Genomic DNA, 15,615 nt, shown 5'->3' with positions numbered 1-15,615 from the left:
CAAACTATGATACAGAAAAATTGAAAAATATCAAACTAGAAGATGATCTAAAGGCTGCTCAGGATATCATTCAGGCACTTCAAGAGAATCTTACTATTGCAAGAAATAAGAGAAGAGAACTTTGTGAAAATATGCAAAATGAGAATGATGAAAAGGAATCACTTAATGATATGATAAGCAAGCTGAAACTGGAGAACATGACAACAAATAATGAGATGCAGGATATGACTATGAGATTTTGTAAGGAAATTGAAGAAAGAAAGAAAAATGAAGAAGAATTGATAGAAGACTAAGTGATGCAGCAAATGAGAACAGAAGACTTAGCTATGAAAATGATTTGTTGAAGACAGATCTGATGCACACTCAAAATGACTCCAATGAACTAATGAGGCAGAAAGAAGTCTTAGAAAGAGAACTAGAAACTATAAATCAATATAAAGAAAAATTCAAGAAAAGCTCAGAGGAACTTGGTAACTTGCTGAAGAATCAAAAACCTAAAGGTGACACTTCTGGAATTGGCTTTGAAGTTGGTGAAAGCTCTGGTACTGCAAACACTCAGGATCATAGCAAACCGGTAAGGCAACCTAATGCTTATAAATTCAATGGAAAATGTTTTAACTGTAATAAATATGGTCATAGAGAAAATGAATGTAGATCTAGAAATTATCAGAATATCAACACACCCACCGGTCAATGTTCAAAATGCAACAAAGTTGGTCACAACTCTGAAGATTATAGAATGAATGTTAGATGTTATGTTTGTGGAAGATTTGGACATCTATCTAATCAATGCCGAACACAAATCAGCATAGGTTATGGGAAAGCTATTCAGAAGAATAATGTGACTTGTTATGCATGTAACAAGATTGGGCATATTGCAAAATTCTATAGAAGTAAAGAATCACCGAAAAACAACAAAAGTTCTAGCTTGAAAGGTAAAGAAAAAGTTGAAGAGGTTAAGCAAGAATTCTCAAAACAATGGATTAGAAAAGCTGATCTAAATGTTGGGAATACTCCTCCACCGATAGAACCAATCAACACTTCATCGGAAGAACAGAGTATTACTCCACCGGCAGAATAGGGTATTACTCCACTGACAGGATAGTGTAGTGCTCCACTGGAAAGAAGCTCTTCACCAAATTGAAGAAAGTTTTCTTGAGGGTTTGGCAATCTAATGACACATGTGCTGTTATTCCCTCAGTTAGAGATAAGTTGGAAATTACTTCATTATCGGCAGACAATGTTAAGTGAATAGTTAATTGACATGCATTAAATGTGGTAGATGGCAAATAAACTTTATAAATTTGTGATTTTGGCTCCATTTCATTTCACAGTGATTTCAAACATTCGTAGAGCGTGAAATTTGCAGAGCTAAGGGATTTCAAGAAAAGAGGCGAAGCACTTCAAGCAATCAATCCATCCAAAGACTGAAAAAGGTATTTATCATCATGGCATTCACCTCTGCACTTGAATATATAGCAAACCCTACTGTAGTCAAGGTTATAAAACACCCTAGGCCCATATTTCAACTAGTTCCCGAGGTAGCAAAGATAGAAGACAATACATGTGCGTTTTCTCAGATACCAAAAGGAGTTGCTTTTGCTGAAGACCCCAGAATTTACATTCACTGTAACATAGAGGAATTGGGAGATGAAGAGATCAAAACAATGTATAAATCTATCATATCTGATAATTTTGGAAATGTAAAACTAGAACATAAAATCATTGAAACCCTAGGATTTATTGAAATCCTCTGCATTCCTGAATTTCCCAAGGATGTGATTAGGATAATCTTAAGCAGGGTACATGGTGAGTTTTTCTGGTTAGATGCAATTCACAAAATTACCAAGGAAGTTGTGAAAGTTGTCACAGGGTTACCGTCCACCAGTAAAAGACCAGACAAGACTAAAAAGGTCTCCAATGACCTAGTAACTAAACTAACTGGTGCAACATCCGACAGAAGGTCCTTGAGGGTAAATGATGTAACAGATATAAATGTGAGATTTGTTAGCATGATTTTAGGGTATAAAGCTACTCATGCAAATAGACTCAACTCAGTTTCAAGTTTATGCATTAAGAGTGCTTTGATATGGTTATAGACAATGTGAAAATTGACATATGTGAATGGTTAAAGGATGAGTTAATTGACAACTTAGGCAAGATAAAGAAAGATAAGAAAGGAACTTTTAGATTTGGTAATCTGCTTGTATGCTTGATGCTACACATAACTAAACAGGTTCCTGGTATAGGCTATAAACTACTTGGATTTGATATACCGGTAGGAAAACAGTTGACATAACTATTCAACAACATGGGTGAAGACAAGGAAAAGAATATCCATGAATACTTTCAAGCACTTAAGGCCAAAATGAAGAAGAGAATCAAATTATCACAAAATATTGTTGAAAAGTACAAGGATGATATATGTTTTGTAATAAAAAAGGATGAGATCTGGATGGAAGCAGTCATCCCAAGAACAATCTGGTTAACAGAGATGGGCTATGAGACAGACGATCATATAATTGAGACTTATGCTAAAGCACTTTTGGAAGCACCAAACGAACCAAAGGAAGAAATATTTGGTAGTGCTAAGACCATAGAAAAACAAATTCAATCTAAGAAGAGAGTGAAAAAGGTTGAGGTAGTTGTGAGAAGAGGTTCTAGACAAGTAAAGGCTATTAAAGAAGATGTATTAAAGCAAACAAGTATCACTGAGGATGAGTTAGGAACTCTATAGCCTGAGACTCACCTACCACTGGTAGGCACTTCTTCAGAGAGTGACATGCCTAAAAATTTCAAAAGAGCTGTAAGGAAAAGAGATCCTTCACTGGCAACCACACCCTCACCTAGGAGAACTAGATAGAAACAACAAGCAGTGAGATCTCTGGTTAAAAAGACTACACCAAAGAAGAAACTGACACCCAAGAAGAAGAAGAGAACAAAACAAAACTTGGCCCCTCTTGACATATTGCTAAATGAAATTACAGAGGAAGGGAAACTCAAAAACATAGGAAAGGTCTATGACACTTTGACAACAGATGAAAAAGAACAAGTGGAAAATAGTGTTATTTTGCACATAGACATGTATAAGAAGTTTTTGATGGAAGTTGTAGATGAAGTACCAGATGAACTGTTCAAAAGACTTGAAGCAAGAAGACAAGCTGTTATAGAGCTTGATAAGAAAATCAAAATTGAAAAGTTACTAGTTGTTTATCCAATAAACTCACCTAAGGAGATAGATGACTTAATTGTTGAAACCAATCAGTCAATATTCTCTACTACACATTGACATATTTCTCTAATGGTTGGAAGAGTTAATGAGGTAACTGAAGAAACAGAAAATGCATGGGACATATTTCTTGTTGAAAAATAAAAAAAGGAAGAATACAGGAACCCCAAAACAATAAAGGTATATCAGAAGGAGAGAGTCAAAGGAAAAGGAAAGGTTGGTGGACCTTCGAGTATCAAAGTTAAAGATAACTTATCCCCACCGCCTCAAATTACATCATTGGTAAAAATTACTAAAGATCAATTGGTAGATGAGAGTATGAACATAAAGGATACTAATCTTGAGGTACTGTACACAGTAAATGTTGATACACAAAAGATCAACATTGTGGTAGATAAAGATACAATTGGTAAAACAGATATGGCTAGTGAGCCACCGACAATTGACAGCAGTGACAATACAGAAAGAAAAGTTGAAGTTGATAACACTGAGCAACAAATAGAGAGACAAGCAGAGCAACAGGATCCAGAACAGGAACAGGTTCACATGGAAACAGTGCCACCGGCAACATGAGAAGATCAAAAACCATTGCTTAAGGAAATGCAAACACAAAAAGACCTACCAGAGGTCACAACAAGCATGGTTACTTCCTCCACTAGCGGAATTCAGAATGTTGGTTCCTCCTTAGCAGGCCACAAATCTACAAATGTAACTGAAGTACTCTTAGATTCAATCAAAAGGATAACAGATTGTAGTTCACAGGCTTATAAATCTATAGATGACACAATCCCAATTTTGAAGGTAATTTCTCCTAACTGTAAAATAGACAATAAGGATTCTTTAAAACAACTTGATACTTTGTGTAAATACATCACTAAGAACACAGTGACTATTGAGCAAATAAAGGAAGAGACTTTGAATAATAAGGTAGAAATTGAAAAGCAAAAATACTTTGAAGATCAGATAAAGAAGTGTACTAGGGAATTTGACACACTTCTACCAGAACTATATAGCTTATTGAAGGAATACAAAACTCTGTACAAAGACACCTGCAAGACAAAATTTTTGACAGTAGACATAGATAAGAAAATGAGTAGGGTACAGGATGAAATCAATAAACTTGCTGACAATTTTGTTAACTCACCTAATACATTATCAGTTTTTGAGCAAAGGATAACAAATTTTGAGGAAGAGTTACTTAAGTTAGAAAGAGAAAAGGAGAGAATAGTGGATAAGGAAAATAATTTGAGACTAAAACTGAGTCCAAGATTGGACTATCTAGCATCACTGTGTAAGGAAATATCTGAGGCACTTGTATAGGGACATAAAACACCGACAGAGCATATGCAGCACCTCACCCATACAATTAAAAGAATAGAGACAACAATAAGAGATAGTAAGAAGTTTATGGAGAGTATAAACTTGATTTTGGTGGATCTATTTCAAATTGTAACTACCCGGTTACAAGGTTGAGACTACAACTCTACTAACACCTTGATAACCTTTGTCATTGATGCCAAAGGGGGAGTAGTAGTATGAGAAAATAACTGGCAAAAGACTTATCTACTCAGGGGGAGTTCTTATATTTTTGGTAACATATTTTTGGAAACATTTTTGGATTAAAGTTTTGGATACACTTTTGAATTTTCTCATGAGTGTTGCCATCAATGCCAAAGGCAGAGATTGTTGGCATATGCACACTCCAATGAGACATTATAGGTGATTGAAGGTTTTGTCATTGATGGCAACCTTACAATCCTATGGCACTGGCAAGATAGTTCATCGACATCAACAGATCAAACTCTACACTAGCACTCAGACCACCGGCACCGACACAGAGAAAGGAAGCATACCGACACAGAGGCTGACATGATTTTTGATATATTATATTTTGTTTATTATTGTAAAAACTTTGTAAGCCGACTTGGCAAGTTGTAAAATGACTCTTATATATAAGAGAGATCATTGTAGACATTTAGAAGGAGATAAGGAAAAATATTAGGCAGACCTATTATGTGAAATATAGGTAAAAGGGTTTATGTAAGAACAGAGCAGAAACCGGTACTGGATCTAGCATTATAAATGCTATTGTAAAGCAGTACAAGATATTTGAAGTCAGTGAGACTTCCCATTGAGCAATGAGCTCTAGGCAATTGGCCTTCTTGCATGTGCAGGCCCCTCTTGTAGTAGTAATATTCTCTTATTGGCCAGTAAGTGAATATTGTGGGTTACAAATCCCACCGAGGTTTTTCCCACATCGGGTTTCCTCATTAAATCCTTGTGTTATAGTGTGTTTCTTATGTGGTTACTTTCATTTCTATTTATTGCATTATTTCTTTCTTACCGGTACACTATTATAATATGTTCTGCATGTTTTAAGTTAAGAAATTTTAATTACCAGTTAGATACTTATTCACCCCCCCCTCTCAATATTTGTGGGAATCCTAACAGGGTCAAGCTCAAAAGGGAAGTGAAAGGTTGCCAAAATATCCAGTACCATGACAAAGAAATCAAAGGGTGAGGTTAGTGAGGTCGAAAGAAAGCTAAATCAGGACATGATAGACCAAATGGGATCTCTAGGAGCTAGGTCACATAGAGCTAAGGTAAATTTGTCGATCCACGACTAGTTGGAGGATAGATACAGAGAGATTGGAGATGTATTCACCACAGTGCGAGGGCACGAGTTGTTTCGTTTCCATTACTTCCGTAGGGATGAGCCCATGCCAATTTCAAACCCATGGAAAAGTGGTCTAGGTAAACTTGCAGTACCCAATGTGTTTGTGAATATCGATTTGTTTAAGCTTTTAGTAAGACATTATGATGCAAACAACCGATGTATTATGTTGCCTGATGGGACTGCTCTAGTGCACTTTGCAAAAACTACAATTCAAGAAGTTTTGCAGTAGATTTGGAGGCGGATGTGGCTTTATCTTTTGTAGATTTGGAAGAGGAGTATAGTAAGATGGACACTACATACCTGGGCTGGAACCTCGTTGTCCACAAATTAGAGAAGCGGAGACTAACAAAGGAAGATGGTCGTCCTTATTACATGACTATTTTCAAGAAGTATCTGCAATATACATATATGGCTTGTGGTCAGGTGGGAGGAGTTGAAGCTCCTGATGTGGAAAACATAGGTCCGTTGGTTCTAGCAGCATAAATTTAGAGGCATGGGCCCAGGGTTTTTGACTTCGCTTCATACCTGGTAGACAGATTGCATGAAGGTTTCTTGAACCTAAAGGATAATTCAGACAAATATTTCAAGCACTATTCATTGTTAATGCATATTGTTTTATTTTGTTGGAAACTTAGAGGGTTATGGCCAGAAGAATTGAATGTAAATACAATTGGGAAGGATGGAAAGGAGCAACTAGTACAATTATGGGTTTCCCTTTGGGATCACAGATTTGTGAATTCTCATTAGCTCAAATTTGAGGAATTCTTTGTCAAACCAGTTTTCTTGCTCTTTGGTGAGCCTCAAAAAGGATCATTTTTTGAGGAGATCAAGAAGTTTCTTAGGCCTCATGAGTACCAAAATCCAAAGGTCAATCACAACTAGGGTGATTGGTACTCGTGCCAAAATTTCACTTTTGTTTGATGCTATGGATTTGAGGGTTATCCATATGTGCTACCAAAGCCTATACCAGACATGATTGCCTTCTTGGAAATTTTAAGGTAGTTAAGTGTGTCTAATGCCAAAAATTTTAGAGGAGCACACAAGCAAGCTTTCCTCCCTAGCACACTTCACTTTCAGGATTTTAAAATTATATCAACCAAGGCATATGAGGTCATTGACATGAAGCTGGTGGATGAATACAACTTGTTTCAGCATCCATCTAGAGCACACTATGATCTTGAGGGTTACATCCATTCAAGCAGGAAAAGACAAGAGTTGGGAGACTACTTCCATATAGAAAATGAATTTGAAGATATGTGCAAGAATAAGGAGGTGGAAGAGCTTGCAGAAGTTATGGGGACCCTGGAAAAGAAGCTAGAGGAAAGAAGGTAGAGAATAGAAAAGATGGAGGGAGAACCATCCCAAAGTGATTTAGGGAAAAATGAAGTAGTCTCCAAGATTCGTGCACCTAAGAAGGAGAAGGACCCAGAAGAAAGGAATAGACTTATTGTTGCTTTGAATGCAAAAATAGATAAACGAATGGCAGAGCATGTTTCTTTTGTATTTGATGATCAATTCATTAAGTCTAAGGAATTCAAATCATTCCTGTACCACTTCAAGGGTAAGAAATTAAGGGAAAAAGTACCAAACGTTACCCTTGAGAATGAAGCAAAAACGATGAAGAGGTTGAAAAAAGACATTGACATAGAAGTTGAGACTATGACCCTGCAAAACGGTAGGCAATTGCTAGTAGAGGTAGGAATAATTGTGTTTCCAAGATGGGACTTGAGTGATTCATTTATTTTTTATTCTTTGTTACATTTAGATAATAATGATATGAAATTGAACATCCAAGGAGTACAAGATATTTTTATTGGATCAAGATATGATCCAAAGGAGGAAGAAATGTTATTGTGGGCCTTATATCCTCCTAATAAAAGGCCAAAACTCATTGATGTAGATAAAACTTTTGGTCACATGATGACCTTGAAAGTTGGAGAAGTAGATCCCATGGTCACAGCTGACATGGGTATTAATATTTCAAAATTCAATAAGGCCCAAATAAAACATGAGATAGTAGAGAAGAATAAGTATAAGGCTTTATATGAAGAGACCCTTAAGAGGAGTAGGCACCCTGTTCCCCAAATTACAGATTCAGGAGGCCAATGGAAGAAAAAATTTGAAAAGCTATCTTATGAACACAATAAGTTGAAAATGGAGATGAGAAGCATTAGGGCCGATACTGCTTGTGTGTTGCTAAGTAAGAGATATGACAATATGGAGAAAGCATTGGACGAATTCTGGGGTGAATATTAGAGGAACATGGACAATATGGTTTCTCACACCAGAATTCGAGATAGAATTGACATATTGTTATAGGATGCATCGACCAGAGAGAAAGTAAAGAAGAAGGTGTAGGGTCTCCTTGTTACACATGAGGAAATTACAAAGGAATTGAAGTTTGAATTTGATGAATGCCAATAGATTGTTTAGCTTGGGGTTCCAAGTCTAGTAGATGATGCAGGTGTGATCAAAGACCAGACCATATGGATTAGTGAGTGCAAGTCTATGCTTACTGTAGCCCAAGCCATCGCTAGAATATATGTCCTTGACATGAACGACATGCTCGATCAGTTGGAGAATTTTTATGTGATCAAGAATGCAACCAAGGATGTGATCTTTAATGCCACAACATACAAGGATCCGGGCTACCTATGACATATTCAAAAATGTGGACGGTGGCTGGATCAAAAGTCTTAGTGTTGTGTTTTAGTTTGTGTAATGTAATTGATATCTTAGTTAGGCTTTTTAATTACTTGTTCAGTTAGTTGTTAAGATAATGAAAGGGTATGTCCTTTCATTCGTGTCTTTCAACATATGTATTTGTATTGAGTCATCTTGTATCAAACACGACATAGTTTTTTGGGGGAACATCATACTGCTGTAGGGACTGAAAGTCATATGTATTAGAAAATTTTATAGGAAGAAGAAGTATTATTTTTCTGCAAGAAAATTGTAATGAAGTATCCCCAAGTGTATCTTTTGTGTACTGTCATTTCTTAGAGATTAATATACAATATTCACTATTTTTACTTCAAATGCACTGTCTATTTTCTGTGTTGATGAAACATTCTTTGTCCTCTTGATAAATCTGTTTAAGGATTTGTTGTAATGTGAATCACATGTTGTTACATTAAATGTGAGATTGGGTTCTTATTGTTTATGTGACACATATTGAACCATTATAGTGATTATTAATATTGTCTCCTGAGTTGATAAAGTTGTTTGTCCACAAAGTATCATATATATTCTGAGATAGAGGCACTGGTCTGTTATTCATTCTCTGAGATTGTGATTTGATATGCATAAGGTCCTTGAGAGTAAAGCATTCTTCTGAAACCTTTTGATTATTCTATTGCATATTTCTTGAATGTCCTGAAAGCATTTTATTTCCAAAATACAACAATCTTTATACACAAATATCTTTACATTCAGTTTTCAATTCCAAAAGCATTCAAATAAAAGAACTCAGTAGTAGCAGGAAATTATTTCCATTCTTGCAAATATTTGTCTTAGAAAAGTTTAAATCCACTTTAAATAACTCTTTTTGTGCTTGAGAGGGAGAGGTATACCCACCTAGGTTCAGTGGAGCCTTAAGTGCAGAGGGATTTGGTCTTTGACCATCCCTGTTTGTTGGCCAAGGCTAGTTGAATCAGTTAAGGGCTTGGCAAATCCTTAAGTTTTCCAATCTGTGGTTTTGGGCACCAATACAAACAAACTCACCAACATACTTTTTTCCATTGCATTTTTGTATTTGATCATCGCTCCAAGATTTACAGTGACCACCTATCCTCCTTCTGCTTCACCGGTCTACTAGTATACCATGACGTTGTCCACTACCGGTTCATCCTTTGAAACCGGTTTGCATTACTTCCATCAAGCCTCTTTTCTTGTTTGCCAATTAGGTTCCAGTTTGCATAGGACCTCAAGCCTTATGTGACTTCATCATCATCATCATCAGAATAGCCAACTTGAAGATCTGACCTTAACACCGATCTTCTTGAATGACAAACCAGTTAGCTTAGTCTGTCTTCCCTTGAGCCAATTGAACCTTGATCATATATCTTTGATGCTCATTTGATGTTGTTTGCAAGCCATCACCTTTTCTACTGATATACACCACTCCACTGGTTAGTGTTATTCATCAATGACAAATCTCAGCTAATATACCAGTTCACTGGATTAACTTGTTCAATATCAGTAATGCCAACAATCTCCCCCTTTGGCATTGATGGAAACACTTCAGAATCTATCTTATCAGTTTCTCCTGCATGTACTTTCTTTAGTTCTTTGTTTGTCTCTATATCAGTCATTACTTTTGCTTTGAGTAATGAGCATCTCCCCCTAACATTGGCAATACTTTCTTTCCAACAAACCACTCTAACCACTTCTAGCAACCCTTTGCTTCAACAACTTCTCCTCAACACTAATTATCAATACTCAAACACTATAATAATCTCCCCTTTAACAACAATGCCAAAGATGTATTTCAATACACTTACAAGATTGCTCCCCCTAATCGAAGTCGTCCACACTTATCAATCTAGTCTTAGAATTTTTTCATAAAGAAATCATACCAGATTGATGTAGAGGCCTTTTCGCTTACTTTAATGCAAGTAGGGGTATCACCCCTATCATATCTCTAAGGTATTCAAAGGTGTCCTTTTGTAGTGGCTTGGTGTAGACATCAACCACCTGTTCTTTCATTGGTATATACTCCAACCTCACTTCCTTGTCTTGAACCTATTCCCTGAGGTAGTGGTATTTAATAGCTATATGCTTTGTCTTGGAATGCATCACCTCATTCTTGGATATGTTGATAGGACTGGTGGTGTCACAGTGAATCACCATAATTTCACTCACCTTTTCTTGGATACCTTCCAATAATTGCTTGATCCATGCTACCTCTATACAGTTTATTGCAGTAGCGACATACTCTACCTCAGCTATCATCGATGTTCCCTGCCCAATCTGAAATCGGTGAAGACACTTAAGTTGAAATCTCCCTTATGTGGATACCAAAGACCATACTCATCAGTCCCCTTAAGGTATCTAAATATTCTCTTAACCACCACCATATGAGTCTCTTTTGGATTTACAACAAATCTGGCAACCAAGCCAAATTCTTGTGCTATATCTGGTCTACTATGTACTGCATATTGCAACTTACCAGTCATGGATCAGTAGAGTGTCTCATTCACTTCATTAGACTCATCATATTTGGAGAGATTGCAACCTGTAACCATCGAAGTTCCAACAGGTTTGGAATCTTCCATTCCAAAAGTCTTCAAGATTTCCCTTATGTACTTGGTCTAGCTAATGAATATACCATTCTTTAGGTGAGATACTTGTAGACTGATGAAGAATTTTATTTCACCAATCATGGAAATTTCAAATTCTCACTTCATTTCATCTGCAAAACCTTTGCTCATCTCATCATCTCCCCCAAAGATGATGTCATCTACACAAATTTCTGCAATCAAATGTTTTCCTTTTTCTCCATTTTTTAGGTACAAGTTACTATTGTCACTGGATCTTATGAACCCTATGCTTAGTAGATATCAGTGCAACCTCTCATACCAAGCTATTGGTGCTTGTTCTAGCCCATATAGAGCCTTCTTCAGCTTGCATATCGTATCTCTTCCATCTTCTGATACAAACCCTTCTGGTTTCTCTATGTACACTTCTTCCTCTAAAACTCCATTCAAGAATGTCAATTTTACATCCATTTGGTAAAATTTGAACTTCTTGTAGGCAACATAGGCAAGCAAGATTCTGACCCCTTCTAGCCTGGCCACTGGTGCAAAGGTTTCTCCATAATCCAAACCTTCTTCATGAGCATACCCTTTGTAGACTAACCTTTCTTTGTTTCTTACTACTTGATCGGTTTCATCCATTTTATTTTTAAACACCCACTTGGTGCTTATCGTATTTTTGTTCTCTGGTCTAGGCACAAGAGTCCAAGTTTCATTTCTCTCAATCTGCTCCAGTTCCTCCTCCATGGCTTTGATCCAGTCTTCATCTTTTAGAGCCTCCTTTGTTGTTTTGGGCTTAATTTTTGAGAGAAGACATGCATTCTCTCTTGCTCTACTTCTAGTCAATACTCTTGCATCTTTGTCACCAATGATATTTTCAACAAAGTGATTGTTTCTGGCATACCTTTCTATTATTGATTCGTTTCTTGGAGCTTCTTCTATCGATTGTGCAGGTTCTACTTCACATGATTCCTCATTTGCCGCTACAACAGGATTCACTTTAGCAGGTTCAACTAGTATAGTATACTCGAATCCTTGATAATACTCTGGTTCACTCTTGCTATCTTGCTCATTTTTCTCACATAACTCATCCACTCTAACATTGGCACTCTCCACAATCTTATCAGTCCTTTTGTTCAAACACCAATATTCTTAACTCTTGTGGAGTAACCTAAGAAGGTTCCTTCATCACTCTTGGGATCAAACTTTCCAGAGTACTCATCCCTCTTGATATAGCACCTACTTCCAAATACTTTAAAATAGCTCACATTGGGTGAGTATCCACACCATAATTCATAGGGAGTTTTATTTGTCCCTTTCTTCACTTGTATCTGGTTCAAGGTATATAGAATAGTGCTTACTTCTTCTCTCTAGAAGATATGTGGAATATCCTTCTATATCATCAAAGTCCTTGCACAATCAATCAGAGTTTTGTTCCTTCTTTCAGCAACCCCATTTTCTTGAGGTGTTATGGGTGCAGGCATCTGTCTCATAATCCCCTGTTCTTCATAGTAATCCATCAACTCTTGAGAGGTGAACTATCCTCCTCTATCTGATCTCAGACATTTCAAATTCTTACTAGTTCCTCTCTCTACTTGAGCCTTGAAGACCTTAAACATGTGAAAGGCTTTAGATTTTTCTTTCAAGAATACAACCCACATCAATCTTGAGAAGTCATCTACAAACAACATGAAATAATGGTCCCCATATAAACTCTTGGTCCTAATAGGACCACACAAGTCTGTATGAACTAAGTCCAGCAAAATATCAGATGAATAAGATTTGCAGCTAAAACTAGACCTAGTCAAATTTCATAGTTGGCATTCTCTACACAACATTTTCAAGTTTCATAATATCAGACATTCTCTACACTTCATTTTACTGACTTTTTCTATGCTATCAAATTTAACATGACACAATCTTTTTTGCCACAACCAACTATCTTCTACGTTTTCCATTAGAAAACTACCTACAGTGGTGTCTAGGTGAAATAGATTACCTCTAGATTTTTACCGACAACAATCAAACTTCCTGATTTGATATTTATTTTGCATATTCTTTCATTGAATTCTAATCGGTAATATTATTTTTAAGTTGTGCAATACTTAATAGACTATATTTTAGCCCTTCTACCCAGTAAACATCTTCACAATTTGTTTTATCATTTAGGGCTATAGATCCCTTACCTCTTACTGTACATGGAGCATCATTTTCGAATCTCATGATTTCTCCATTACAGTCCTCCATGTTGAGAAATTTGTTTTTGTCACCAGTCATGTGGTGAGTGCAACCACTATCAATTACCTAGTCTCCACACCAGCTTTAACTAGAGATCGATGCCATATCACTTTCCTCTATGTTATCTTCCTTTACCACTACAAATACAATTCCATCTCCATTAGATCCTTCTGATTCTTCATCGGTAACTCCTTCTTTCTCTTGTCTTTGTAGCTTCTAAAATTATCTTTCCTATCATTGTCAGGACATCTGGATGTAATATGACCTATTCTATTGCAAGAGAAACACTTCAAGGGAAGTTTACATTTATACTTTCCTTTTCCTCTTGGAAGCCTTCTTGCTAATAGAGCTTCAATCTCATCTTGTTCTTGTTCTTCAAATAAAAGGTTGTCACATTCATGTGAATGACCGGTTCTTGTAGTATAACTCTTTTTGGTTTCTTTTCTTCTCCTTGTTGGTGCAGGTATTGTTGTTCACCAGAAGTGATAAACCCAAGTACACCTACAATCCTTTTATGAAATGGCCAATTTTAGTGTACAAAACACATCAGGGCTTGGAAAACATAACATAGGACCCTAATTGATCCTCCTACACTTCAGGTTCTGCTAGACCTAGGGGGGGACACCCTTTTGATGCATTAAATACAACAATTACAGACACATAACTGCATCAACACTAAGTAGATAGATCATTTCACAAGCTCAATAGGTTAGGAAACACTACAAATTGGCTAGATCTATACAAACAATAAGATGGATTAGAGCTTGGAAAGAATGAAACACACACCCCTAAACATAAAGGAAAATTAGACGTTCTTTTAAAATGTATATCTGAAACCATCCCCAAACCTGCAAGACCAGTGCCTTGTTCATTGGGCAACAGAGTCACACACAGAACTACAAATATAAATCATAGATGCAAGTTTGTTTTCCTTAAACAAGATATTCATGCATCAATACCTTATATTAATGCACTATTTGATTCATTCACAAATTTATCAGATCTGGATACATATTTCATCATTTATGACTTACTATAGAATTTAAAACCTTCACTGAAGGATACCTATAAACAACCACAACAATCTCCTTGAAATTGACAAATTTCATCCTCCTTGAGGATTCAATTTATGATAATAAAATACATGCCTAGAGACAATACTGTGTGGAATTTACTCATGCCTAACACAAGGAAGACCTGCAACTAAAACCACATTTACAACATTGCACTGCAACCTCTATACACTGAAACAAACCATAGAGCTTTACACATCTGGGTTAAGAAATTTCAGAAAATGGAAGCCATGAAAACTTGAGCCTTTCCTCATAGAATTTTGGAACTATTACAATTGAGAAGAATTGAGAATAAGAAGAGGAGGGAAAGATCAGATCTGCATAACACACTGCCAAGTGTCTTTCTTTCTAACTGAATTTCAATCCCTTTCTCTTCCCCATGGAAACTTCTCTCGAAACATCCCATATTTGTTAAAATTAACTACCTAATTGGATTCCTTATCTTGAGAGCTTTCCGACAATATACAATACTTCATATTTTGAGCAAAAATGAGACCCTGAGTGAATTAATCATTTATGTGTGCACATCATTTAAATTTTTTATTTTTTATATAGTTTCAACTATATAATAATCTACATTTAACTTTGATTTTTACTTTGATTGTGCCCTGACGCCTTGCCACGTGGCAAAACCTGATTGGCTGATGGGATCTATTGAGTGCCACCTGGGATGACATCTCATCACTCCACCACATGTCCACTTGCTTGTCTGCCACCTCAGCGCCACCTCTATGGCACATCATCACCACCTAGGCACCACTGGGATGAGACCTGTCTACTGGACTGCCATGTCACACTGCCACCTATATGCCACCTAGCTTTCGCCATTTCACAGCCTTTATCCTTTGTGCATCTCGTGCTCGCGAAGTCGCGTGAGCTGTCTGATCTCCCTGAACCCGTAGGGTCTTTACCTCTTTTCGCTGTTTTGTAGGGTTTAAGTGGCGAGCACCTTCGGCCTGTGAATCAACGCACTTCGTCAGATCCTCTACAACCTTCTCACTGGTTAAGCCTACCCTTCTCTACAAAATTTTCCCGCTTGCCTCGAGAAGCATGCCTACGTGGGGTCCACCTATCGCCATCTGTCACCTCCTCAGTCACCTTGGGATCCACACCCACACATGTGGGGTTCACCTTGGGTGCCCA

Source organism: Cryptomeria japonica, chromosome 6 (genome assembly GCF_030272615.1).
Source record: "Cryptomeria japonica chromosome 6, Sugi_1.0, whole genome shotgun sequence".
In the NCBI taxonomy this organism is placed as follows: Eukaryota; Viridiplantae; Streptophyta; class Pinopsida; order Cupressales; family Cupressaceae; genus Cryptomeria; species Cryptomeria japonica.
The sequence above is the reverse complement of the archived record's forward strand: the minus strand, read 5'-3'. Positions refer to the sequence as shown.